This window comes from Hermetia illucens, chromosome 1 (genome assembly GCF_905115235.1).
Source record: "Hermetia illucens chromosome 1, iHerIll2.2.curated.20191125, whole genome shotgun sequence".
NCBI classification, from domain to species: Eukaryota; Metazoa; Arthropoda; class Insecta; order Diptera; family Stratiomyidae; genus Hermetia; species Hermetia illucens.
This window is the reverse complement of record NC_051849.1, coordinates 118,473,548-118,485,959: the sequence shown is the minus strand read 5'-3', so window position 1 is coordinate 118,485,959 and position 12,412 is coordinate 118,473,548. Positions and strand designations below refer to the sequence as shown.

Here is a 12,412-nt window from a genome sequence, read left to right as displayed (position 1 = left end):
AAAGTTGAACCGCAGAGACGGTCCGTACTCAATTTCTGAAGCCAATGCTGTGATCCCCTGAGAGCAGATGCGACATCGACACACAGATGAAGGCAAGCAACCATCAGAATGTGGTATTTTTCCGAGGCCGATGTGAGCACGTCTTTTGTTACGTACACTAAGAAGATAATTCCTAAATTTGCCACTGGTCACGATATGGTCGATATGATTAGATATACGTTTGACTAGCCCAACTGATCTGTGTTCAAATAATGTTTGTGTTGAAACACTGTGCCGCCAATGACGAGGCAGAGCAAGTTGCAGTAATCTATAAATCTTACGTCGTTGTCGTTACGATCATCGAGACCATGCCTCCCCATTAGATGCCCGAGGAAAGTATTGCCAAATGTGACCACCAACACGAATATTAACCGTATTTCTCTCGATCAAGACCGCCTCCGTCTTTTGTCTCACAAGGTCAACCATAAACCATCTCCAACCACGCTCTTATGGCGCTAATGGTTTCGTTAGCGTACACTTCAACGTCTTCAGGTAGTTTCGCGACGACAACCACAGCTAAATCATCTGCGAAACCGATTATCGTGGCCTCCTTTGGCGCAGGAAGGACAAGGACCCCATTGTACATCACGTTCCACAGGAGAGGACCCAACCCTGAGCCCTGTGGTATTCCTGCGGTGACGGTTTACTGCTCGGATCTCTCATTCGTATTGTATCAAAGAGTCCTCTCCAAAAGGTAACTTTCGAGGAGCTTAGTCAAATAACTAGGGACACCCGTTTTAGTCAGTGAGCTTTTTATCCACTTCCAGCTAGCGGAATTGAATGCATTTTTTATGTCCAACGTCACCACGGCGCAGCATTTATTAGACGGCATTAGCTAGCTTCAAAACAGTCTATTTCGTCGATTGTTGACTGGGCTTGTCGAAATCAGAATTGTCGCTTCGATAGTCCATCCTTATATTCAATGATAGAGATATTGTAGATGGCCCTTTTGAGCTAAGAACCCAATTTTCCGAGGAATACATGTGGGCTGGCAAGATCATTGTCTTGTACAATAAGAGCTTTGACCCTATGGTGAGACGTTTCGAACGGAGCAGTTTTTATAAGCTGAAATAGGCTCTGTTGGCTGCCAACAACTGTGCGCCGATTTCATCATGGTAGCTGTTATCGGTTGTGATTTTCGACCCTAGGTAGGAGAAATTATCAACGTTCTCAAAATTGTAGCTTTCTATCTTTATTCTTCCCGTTTGACCAGTGCGGTTTGATGTTGTTGCAGTCTGTGCAGTCTCTTCTGTAGGGGCATGAGCGTTTATGAGGCTTTTCTTTCTAAATTTGCCTCGCAAGCGCAATGTGCATAGCCTTTCGCTAACCCAATAACATCAGGTTTCATTTTTGGCTGACTAAGAAACCTACTTCGAGCACATGATTTACTGGATGGCCGTTATAATATATGGTGTAGTGGCTCTTCTCCAGGAAATCTGTTCCTCTCTAACGCATTTCCTGCAATGCTGTTACATCAGCCCTATATTGGGATAGGGTATCGGCTAGCTCCTTGGCAGCTTCATCTCTATACAGGGAGCACACGTTCCATGAGAAAATGCACAAATCGTTATTCCGTTGTCGTTGCCGGGTTCATCGTTGCAAACTCCATCCTGTCCGAGGCTCCTTCCGTCGCTTCGTAACATCGGTTTTCCGTGTAGGGTTGTCACCTCTACCAGTTGGTACATTTTTCCCCATTTTTAGGCGCGGGAGACTCGTCTTCGTCCTTCTCCGTAGCTTTTCGTTAAGAAAGAGCTCCCACCCGTCACCACGTGGAGGTGGGAATAGGGTTTGGTAGTAGAGCTGTTGGTGTTGATCCAGCAGGCGTTTCCCGGGTGCTTTGTTATTACCAATTCTTCGGCAAATTTACGCAAGTTCTTCCTCAGTTACGGCAGGTACGGTGTAGACCTCCAATGTTTGCTTATATTGTTTGCGTTCCCCTTTATCGGGGGCGAAGAGCGCCATCACGATATCGGACAGAAGATGCGGGCAGGGCATTTATGGTATTCGCCCTCTCATCTTCTTCATAACCACCCTGTACGCTGTTCCCCAGGGGCTTTGGTCTGCCTCTGCATAAAGTTCCTTGAAGCATTCTCGCTTGCTGGTCCGTATAGATTGATTGAGCCTACCTCGAAGGTTCACATATACTTGCCGGCAGATCATTCTAGCTGGAAAACATGGATCCCGCAACTCCGCGATCTCTCCATTCCACCTATAGTTTGAGCGCCTTTTTGCGAGGACTCGCCGCCTCGGCATAGCAGCGTCGCATGCTTTCGTTATGCGTCCCATTATTTGCTCTATTTCTTCTGTACCCGCCGCACCACCGGGATTGTGGCCTCCTAATAGCATTTCTATGAATGCATCTTGTTCAAACTTTTCAACAGCCCTGTCCCACGAAATATGGAAATATTTCCCCTATTTGCAAGCACCAAGTCTAGCTCCGCGAAAGCCTCGAGCAGGATACGGCCCCTGCTGTTCATAGTGCGACTGCCCCAATCCACAGCCCACGCATTGAAATAACCCGCCGCTATAATCTTGGGGTTACGACTTCTTGCATTCGAGACTAGCATACCTATCATTCCTTCGAATTCTGCTATCATCGCGCTTGGAGCATAGCAACTGTATATGAAGATATCAGCTATTTTTGTCCTTACGACTCAACTTCTGGAAACTCCATCACATTTTAAATGGCTTGTCTTCCACACGCCCATATTGCCGCCTTGTTATATCTACAGTCTAGGCACCGCTCTTATTATTGCGATAAAGCTCGCTGATTATGGCAGTTTCGATTCCCTTCTCATAGATGGTCTGAGAGAGAAGGTCTGGCACTGCCTCGCAATGGTTAAGGTTGATTTGTATCAACCTCATTTCTTTACTGTATTTAATGCTCTCCTAAACCCTGGGCCTAGTCGACGCCCTTTTTAAGGTTTTGTGTAAGATAAAACCTTATTAAAATCGGTTTACTGTCTGCCGGTCTGACCGCCCCGCATTTTTCTCGGAGAGGGTTAAAGCGATTGACACCAAATTAAGTGGAAATTTGAAAAATGTGAACGCTCACGTATACAGTGCGTTACATCTTTTTACGTCGAATTTAAGAGGGTACAAGCAAAAGCGGGGTGTAAATCATCATATCAAATAGTCATGTGGTATCAAATGAAAGGTCTTGGTTATTACTTCCCGAAGCCGGTCTTAGCTTTGACGTTTGTTGGAAAAGTGGGAGGTCGGGGGGTTGAAAGTGACCATCTCTCCCACAGACCCATTCTCAGAAACTACCCAACCCAAAAATCTGAAAATCAAGAGGTTGCCACTATATGGTGCCTCGGTTCCGAAATACCTTCCATATCCATATCCTTTCAAATAAAGTTAATAATAGTATATTACTATATTTTTAGCAATTGGCTACAAAATCTCCTTTAAGTTCATCCTGCCACCACGAAGTTTTATAGTAATGTAGACTATAACATAAAGCATAATACTGGTTCGGTGGAAATCGCACTATTACTAACGAAGTTATAATAGGTCGGAATTGTCGCTTCTTTGCAAATTCAAGACTATGAATGTCAATATCACCCGAAAATAGATTCCCTCTACATTTTCTGCAACTTTTTGACCTGTCTCAGTGGCCGTATTCCAGGCATTTAAAGCAGCGCTTGAGGGACACCCACTCCCTGAGTCGGCAAACGACCCAACCTATTTTTACTTTACCAGCCGCCAGCAATGTGAACGTTACTTCAGCTGGTAAGCTTACAGTTGCCGTTTGCATGCGTCCGTATGCTTTCCTCAGTCCTCTGATTGCGGAATTTTGCAAATCAAGTGGTCCGAATTGCTTTTCTAAGGTGTCTCCTTGGTCGTGATTTCATCAGTATCTTTACATTGTATAAGAAGCTCCTGCTTTCTGATCCGTAATTGTGCTTCTTTTCCTGAAGACTTCTCCACCTTGCCGAGAAAATTTTCAACCGTTTTGCCAGGAGACTTCTTCAGCTCCACCATTAAATCTCCTTTTTTGGGAGCGTCTAATTCGGCTGACGTTTTGTCCAAGGTTCATCAGCTCGGGATTGGATTTGACCTTCCTGAGGATATCGGCATAAGTCATATTACCTTTTTTTGGAGATGATAATTAATTCGGGCCATAGTCTTCCTTTATTTGTCGCATTTTTGTTTTCGCCATCCTTAATCGATGGTTTCTTTTTGCGGCTTTACCTCTTTTGGGTCGATTGGAGCCGGCGCCGCAGTTTCCACGATTTTGGTAACTTTGTTTGCCTTCCACTTTGCCGATGAGAGACCTTTTTGCCTTTTCGCGTCCTGTCCGAAAGAATCGTTCTCGCCCTCTCTGCTTCTCTTTTCAAGCTTACTGCCTTTTGATTTTGAGGCGGTGTCACTTGTGTTGCCTGGGTAACGCTTGATTACTTTGAGGCATTCATTTCGTCCTTGGTACTATTGTACTGTGCACGAATGGCTTGGATCCTGGTTTTGATGGCCTGGTGCACATTATATTTGCCCTTTATGAGTTCGGACTACTCTAGTATTTTTCCTCCACTGGGCACTTCCGTATTTATTAGCCTTCCGGGAGCTTCCCTGATTTCCTTCATCAACGTTAATTTTAGAGGAGATCACAGGATCGTCGAGTTTCTCCTAAATGGATCAAACACTAAGTCCTGCGACATATTTCGACCAGGTGTAGTCACCCCACTATGGGCTAATGAATGACCAATTTGTGGGGCATATTTCCGTGTATCTTGAACAGGCATTCTCGGGAGTGATGTATTCCTTTTAAATGCCTCTTTCTCCAGGCTTCTCGTAGTATTCGATGCGACGGTGACCAAGTAACCCACCACCAAGGAGCTGCAGTCGAGGGATATCGACGGCCGGGAGCCTCCTTGTCCACTCCCCCGGTACTGGGGTTCCGAGTCCTTGCACCACCGTAACTTTTCTCTCCTTTCTTCTTCCATATAGGTTTCTTGTTGTGGGTGTCCTCCCCATAGTCATTTTTATCCACAGGAAGGTGTTTTTCTCCCACCTACCTAACCTACGCACAAACTTGCCGATGCACGCACAAATCCAAATGCATACATGTGCATATCCCTACGCATCCGCCGAGCATTCCCTTATCCGCACGCGGGGGCGCACCTGATGAGAGATCTGGCAACTCTGCACAGGCTCTGTCTGCCTGTCTGTTTTTTTTTTTGTCTTTTTTGGAGGTGGAAAACTTCAAAAGACACTGGTGTGGACACATCAGTGTGTGGGATTTTTACCTACTAAAACCACCCCCGATTCCCTCCCAGCTCCGCGGAACCGCTATAAGGTATTGCATCACGTTGCGGAGTCAGCTCACTCTAGCTTAGTCACCTTTCTTCTATACGCGGCGTACGTGACCATGCTTTTCTCCTCTCCTCTGCCTTTCGCAGTATGTTTTGGATGGATCCGATGTTGACATCATCCCAATCTTCTTGATATGCTACCATTTTCAGCACCAGATTTTCTGTTACTAGCACCTCTCTTAGAATCTCCTTTAGATTCCTCCTTTCGTCCACAAACCTCGGACAGTGGAAGAATACATGCTCTATAAGCAACCTAGAGGTATACCGTGAAGTGATGATATGATTTCCGATTCTAATACAAGCGTAATTTCTCTTCCGGTAATTATTGATGAGAACCGCTTCCGTTTTTTCTTCCGCAAGTGTCAGACCAGAGTTCTCTAGCCAGCTTTCAACAACACTGTTTGCCCTTCTCTTTCTGGGGCAATAAACCCTGGGTGATTTTTAGCAAAAGGGTAGGACACATGATCTGCGGAGGTGAACGGCCTCTGAATCGTCTCATCACGATTCTATAAGCACTCCCCCGTGGGTTTGCGTCCGTTTCTGAGCAGAGCTCCTTAAACATTTCCTCTTGCTTTGCTGAATGGCGAGCTTGAGGGTTTTGCGGGCTGCCTTATAGGCGGACTATTTTTACCCCTGGTCGACTCTACAAACCGCTCTCTGAGCCGCTCTTCTGGCTCGGTGGCAGGCTAATCGCGCATGGCCAGTTCAGTATTCCGCCAGTAATTTGGTCTTCTACTGGGGAATGAGCACCTCCTAGGTATGGACGCGTCACATGCTTTGGCGATGCATTGGATCACAGGAACGGCCCTTTTCGTAGAGGGGCCTGTTTTATCATGTTGATCTAACCACACCTGCTCATCCAAAGCTTTTGGAAACCAGCCTGAAATCCTTCTCGGTTCCGGGCATGATGAAGCAATCATTTTTGGACTTCGTCCCCCTGCGTCGAGAACAAGACTATCAAGCATTTCCTCGAATTCAGACAGCATAGCAGCTGTATGCATATACACCACTTAGTTTTGCACACACAAAGGCCTGTTGACCGCAAGCCCATATCGCCGTTCCATCAGTCGAATCTGTGTCCCATATGCCACCGTGACGGTTTCTATACGGTTCACTTATGATGGCGATTTCCATCTCAAATTCGAACGTGGTCTGTTCAAGTAAATCCTTAGCGACCCTGCAATGATTGAGGTTTATTCGAATAAACATCATAAACATCATTTTCTGAGTGCAGTGAGTGCCTTCCTGAATTCCGTGCCAACTTGAATTGCTCATTCAAAGCAGGACAAATTTCTCCTTTCGATGTCACTTCATCGAGAACCTTACATTGTATGTAGATCTTATGATTTTGGGCACGTACTGCGGCGTTATCCCCAAGTGAGTTTTTCACTTGAGTGGGAAAGCCATCAGTTTTGCTTACGCTGGGTCTTTTCAGCTCGAACATGAGATCCCCTTTCTGGGTTCTTCGGATTCTGTTCACATTTCCGCTCAGATCTTTTAGGTCGGGATCTTTGACCTTTCTAAGTATCTCCACGTAGGACAGATTGCCCTTACTGGAGATAACAATCGCATCTGGACGAGTTCGCACTTTTGCTTTTCCTTTCGTTTTTTTGCTGGTAACTTTAGTCCATCCATCGTTTTCTTTCGTCACGGGTTTCGCAATGCTAGTCGACTTTCCTACATTCGCTGTACGCTTTCCTCCTTCAGAGCTATTGGTGCTGATTTTCAGAATTTCCTGCCGGACTTTTTTTTTCGTCTGCTGATTATTTAGAGGAACTCCCTCTTTTCTACGTACACGTTTATATTACTATAATTTTTATTAATTGACTGCAAAACCGGCTTAAGGTCATCCTACAACAGCAATGTAGACTATGCCTCCTGCCAAGTTTATTGGAAATCGCACTGTTACTAACAAAGTTATAAAAGGTCAAAATGGTCGCTTCAAGACTTTGAATGTCAGCATTACGCGAAAATGGATATTCTGACATAATATATACATAAATTACATGCTAGATACTAGTGGGACAAATGTCCACTCAAATGTTTTTACAGAAGAAGTATACAAAACGTTTCATATCTGAAGCATCAAACTTCCGCCTTCCCGACTGGTTTGTATCTATTGCAGGTTAACTTCTTCATATTTACTAATTATATTGAACTTGACTATTTTCAATATAGTGCTTTCCAGATTGAATTATTTGTGTAGATAGCTTTATAAAAAATAGAGGGCAATGGAATTTTTAACTATGTACACACGGATTTATCATGCACTCATCGTTCTTCACATAGGGAAACACGAAACCTTTTATACCTGAACCGTCTAGACTCCGGTTTCCCGACTTCTTTAGTTATTTGTAAATCAGTACAAATTACTCGAAACAGAAATGCGTATATATATGTATCTTCTAATTGAGTTTGCGGGTAGTGTTCAATAGAATAGACATGTGTATTTACTTTAAGTAAATGTATGTAACACCTGAAGGTCAGGCAAATCAGAACTAACACAGAATATAAAGTGTTAATTTCTCGGATTATGGACGTCAAATGGTGGAACAATTCCGTAGCAAGGAACTCACCCGCAAGCTAGCAGATGTGAAACCCGGATCTAATATGTTTGAACACATAAATAGGCTGACAGGCCGCAACAGATCCAAAAACTTCGTTCTTACCGTAAACAATGAAAACATCGGCAGTGACGCTAGGAAAGTTCAAATATTCGCGGAGTTTTTCCTAAATCAACTATACTCTCCTTCACCTAGTAACAACCAGGACGTCGGTTCGATTGTAGACACGACAATCAAAGACTTCCTTCATGAGCATTCACTAAAACTAACCACCTTCTCCACCTTTAACCCATCCTGCAAACCAAATGACCCAAAATCCTTTCTGAGCTTACCACAGCTCGCAGTCATCACTAAAAGCCTTAACGGCAAAAAATCAACCGGACCAGATGACAGCAAATATTGTCATCAAAAACCTCCTTAGGGCATCAATGAAGTTCCTTCTTGCAGTCTTCAACAACTGCATCAATAATGGTTACTTTCCCACTACTTGGAAAGTAGCAAAGATAATCGCCATTAAAAAAAAGGCGGCTCCCACGAACCACAAAACTTCAGGCCCGTCTCTCTCCTCTCCAACTTGGGCAAGCTCTTCGAAAAAGCATGGACAGTGGGATTAGTCCAACATTGCGATCGGAAAAACATTACTCCGAACCATCAATTCGGATTCCGGACAAAGCACGGGACCAGACTTATAATAAGTTTTTTCGAAGATAGGCTTTTTTACGCCAGCGTGAGAAATGATTATTCCGATGTCCTACCGGTCACTTCTGGAGTACCGCAGGGATCCATTTCAGGACTTACACTCTACAACATTTTCACGACCGACGCTCCAATCCCAAAGAGCGGCACAGAACTATTACAGTTCGCTGACGACACGCTTATCTTCTCGTCGAGCCTCCGACCCGGTAAGGCAGCTAATGGTATAGAGAAATACTTAACAGATCTCTGCAAGTACTACAAGACCTGGGGATAAAAATCAACGAGGCCAAAACACAGGTTATTACTCTTTAGAGAAAATTCAGATACTTGGGATCTAGATCTATCGAAAGAAACGCTAAACGCTTAAAGCTACGCATCGGAAATACCGTAGTAAACAGTTCACAACAAATGAAATACTTGGGAATGCTATTTCATGAACACCTCCGATTCGACCCCCACCTTAATCTCTCTTTCAGCAGAGCACGCGGTGCATTAAGTAAAATCTACTCTATTCTTCGTAAAAGAGTAGGACACTAAATCTAAACTGACTATACAAAGTCCACATAAGACCGATTCTTTGATACGGAGCCCCTACATGGATGTCTTGCTTGACCAAAGCTATGAAGAAGTGCGAGCCCTTCGAGCGCAGAATTTTGAGACACTGTGTCCGCTTGTCGTACATTTGGAAAACCAAGAAGTGCGGCCGCAACGCCGAAGTGTACAGGCGAGCAAAACTTAAACCTCTTCGAGAGTTCGCTCTCGACCTGTTAGAAAGATTCTTCGAAAGAGCGAAGAATCACCCCAATCCACACATGAGGCATCTTTATCTTAAGGCTTTGCCAAATTGTGAGCTCTGCATTAAAACAAGCCATTGTCTCTCTCTTCGACACTACTTGCCTGGTAGGGGTGCACAGAGCTTAAGCGCAAAATTGTGAGCACTGTAAAAACATTAGATACAAGAATTAGATTTAAGTATTATTTATTAGATTAGATTAAGTTAGAATAAGTAAGTAAATAAGCCTGCTCGCGCTAGGTACGGGCGCAGTTTTTTTTTTCAAATATATGTCCATTGTTTAATCATGAACTGTCAAGATCAATGTGTAACGTAAATACACCGTAAAAAGTAATGTCAGAGAAGATCGAGCAGGCCAAACATTGTAATAACCACCCGTTTTTTTTAAATATTTAATTATGAAACATAAGCTACATTTAGAAATAAGAAACAAACGCTATGTATTCAATGTAAGTCACTGGTGAATAAATGATTTTAAAATGAAAAAAAAATGAAAAATGGATGTAATGCTTTGTGCACGGTGTGAAGTGGAAATGCGTGAAGATGCGTTAGATCAGAAGAGCACAAAGCCTTTAGACCCGAAGCGCTCCCTTCTGGTATGCCGACTAGTTTATAGTTTTGTTTGGAACTAAACTTTAAGGGGGTCATCCCGTGTGAAGGCCGTTCTTTTGGCTTTTTTTGAAAAATTATTTTGAAGGACTGGATAAAGATAGAAACGTGATTTTTCACCATATATTTATTGATATCTCTAGTATATGTGATAAATTTTTCAGCTTGATATCGTAGCTAGTTTTCGGAATACGTGTCAATTTATGCACCCATTTTCAAAAAAAGGTGTTTTTCTACTACCACGCTGGAGGGCGCTGTGTTCATCTGAGGAAAACAACTAAACGGCATTTTAATGTGGACAACATTCCACGGTCCGCAAACTAGGATAATTAGAAAATATTAAAAGGTAAATTTTTGGTGGGCTTTTAAACTTAATTTTTTGGATTTTGGTGTTTTTTTACGACTTTTTTTATGAATAAAATATTGCAATTATCCTAGTTTGCGGACCGTAGAAATATGTACTAAAGAAGCCGTGAAAATTTCAAAGAATTTGGTTGGATAGATTTTGAGCTATGGTGGCAGCCGATTTTCAAGATGCAGTTTCGAGAAAAACGCATTAATCTGTTATACCTGGTCCCTAAAGAGCACCCTCCGTTTCTTCAAAAAAGTCTGGTTAAGCCGATTGTTGCTCTCTGGTTTCAATTCTGGCTCTTTTAACGAGGTCAGTCGATCGTCGTTCGGGCCGCCAAATTTGCGCTTCGTTACGGCGGTCGGCATAAACCTGACATATGTGGCTAACTTGACATCTCATTGTCACTAGGATTTTGAGAATGCCATTGAATCCTTCATTGAAAATAATTACAGCCAGAAAAGTAGCTATTTCTACGACCTTGGCCCCAGAATGAAGGTCTTTAGGAGCGAAAGTCCAGATCAATGCATTTAACGACTCATTGTTATTCCGGGTCTCTGCTCCTAAATATCTGTTCATCAGATTGGTTTTATGACTGTTTGAACTTCTTCAGTCAAAGGTGCCTTCTCGCCGTGGAAACTATCCAGTTCTCCTTTAGCTTCCGCTTTGCGCCATTTGCAGCAACTGTCCACGCCTGCTGGACAATTTTGATGCTGATTTTTGTCTGTAGAACATTTATGAAAGAAAGTTGCCCAAATTTTCTGCTTCATTCCTTCTATCAAATTTGCGTGTCGACGAATAGCTAGCCCAAAAATGTAGTGAGAACGTTAATAACCTTGTCAGTAAGTTTCCCAGCCCCTTTTCCACCAATGCTTTTGTGATTCTTATTTACATTTCTATGCCGCGTTCCCATTCTTTTCTCGACATGTCCTACGCATTCCTTTTTTACTACTACGTATATTTTATTATTTGCAGAAATACCGGAAAAAACTCCAGCAAAATCCAATATACAATACACAAAACTTGTCGCAATTGGAACATCCATGTTCATGCTTGCTAAAAGTTTCTTTGCTGAAGTTGCTGCGAAGTCCTTTTTAAGGTTTTGTGTAAACACAAAACCTTATTAAAATCGGTTAACTGTCTGTCTGTCTGTCCGTCACACGCATTTTACTCGGAGACGGTTATAGCGATTGGCACCAAATTTAGTGGAAAGGTGGGAACTGTGAACGCTCACGCATATAGTGAGTTACATCCTTTTACGTCGAATTTAAGGGGGGTCTCTATACATGCAAAAGGGGGGTGTAAATTTTTGTTTCATCAAATATAGTCATGTGGGGTATCAAATTAAAGGTCTCGGTTAGTACTTTTCGAAACCGGTCTTAGTTTTAACTTTTGTTGAAAAGGTGGGGAGTGCGGGGGTTGAAAGTGGTCATTTTTTAACGAACCCATTTTCAGAAGCTACCAAACCGAAAAATCTGAAAAAAATCAGGGGACTGCCACTATATGGTGCCTAGGCTCCGAAATACCCTCCATATCGATACCTGTTCAAATAAAGTTAATAATAGTACATTACTATAATTTTTAGTAATTGACAGGAAAACCCCCCTGAAGTTCACCCTAGAATTACAAAATTTTGCAGCAATATAGGCTACAGCATAGAGCATGATCTCGCCAAATTTGGTAAAAATCGCACTATTACCAACAAAGTTATACTAGGTTAAAACTGTCGCGTCTCTGCAAATTCAAGGCCATGAATGCCAATATCACTTGAAAGCGGAAATTTTCACATAATAATGCATATTTTACGTGCTACATGCTAATGAGACAGATCCTCACTCAAATTTCTCTATAAAAGAAATACATAAAACCTTTCATACCTGAAGCGTCTAGCTTCCGGTTTCCTGACTTGTTCTTATCTGATAAGTATCGATTCCTATGAAATACTTGTTTTTTAGTGCGAGCATGACGTTGAACGTTAAAGCGATCTCTTTTCGTACGATCCATTTAAAAAAATCACTGAACACACAAACAGCACAATACTTACAAC

General features: G+C 42.8%; 1 protein-coding gene across 3 annotated transcripts in view; it reads left to right on the top strand.

The window, feature by feature from the left end:
• LOC119649421 (GMP synthase [glutamine-hydrolyzing]) overlaps nt 1–12,412 on the top strand; it is a 103,677-nt gene that overhangs the window by 18,096 nt on the left and 73,169 nt on the right. The gene's annotated exons all lie outside the window — the stretch shown is intronic.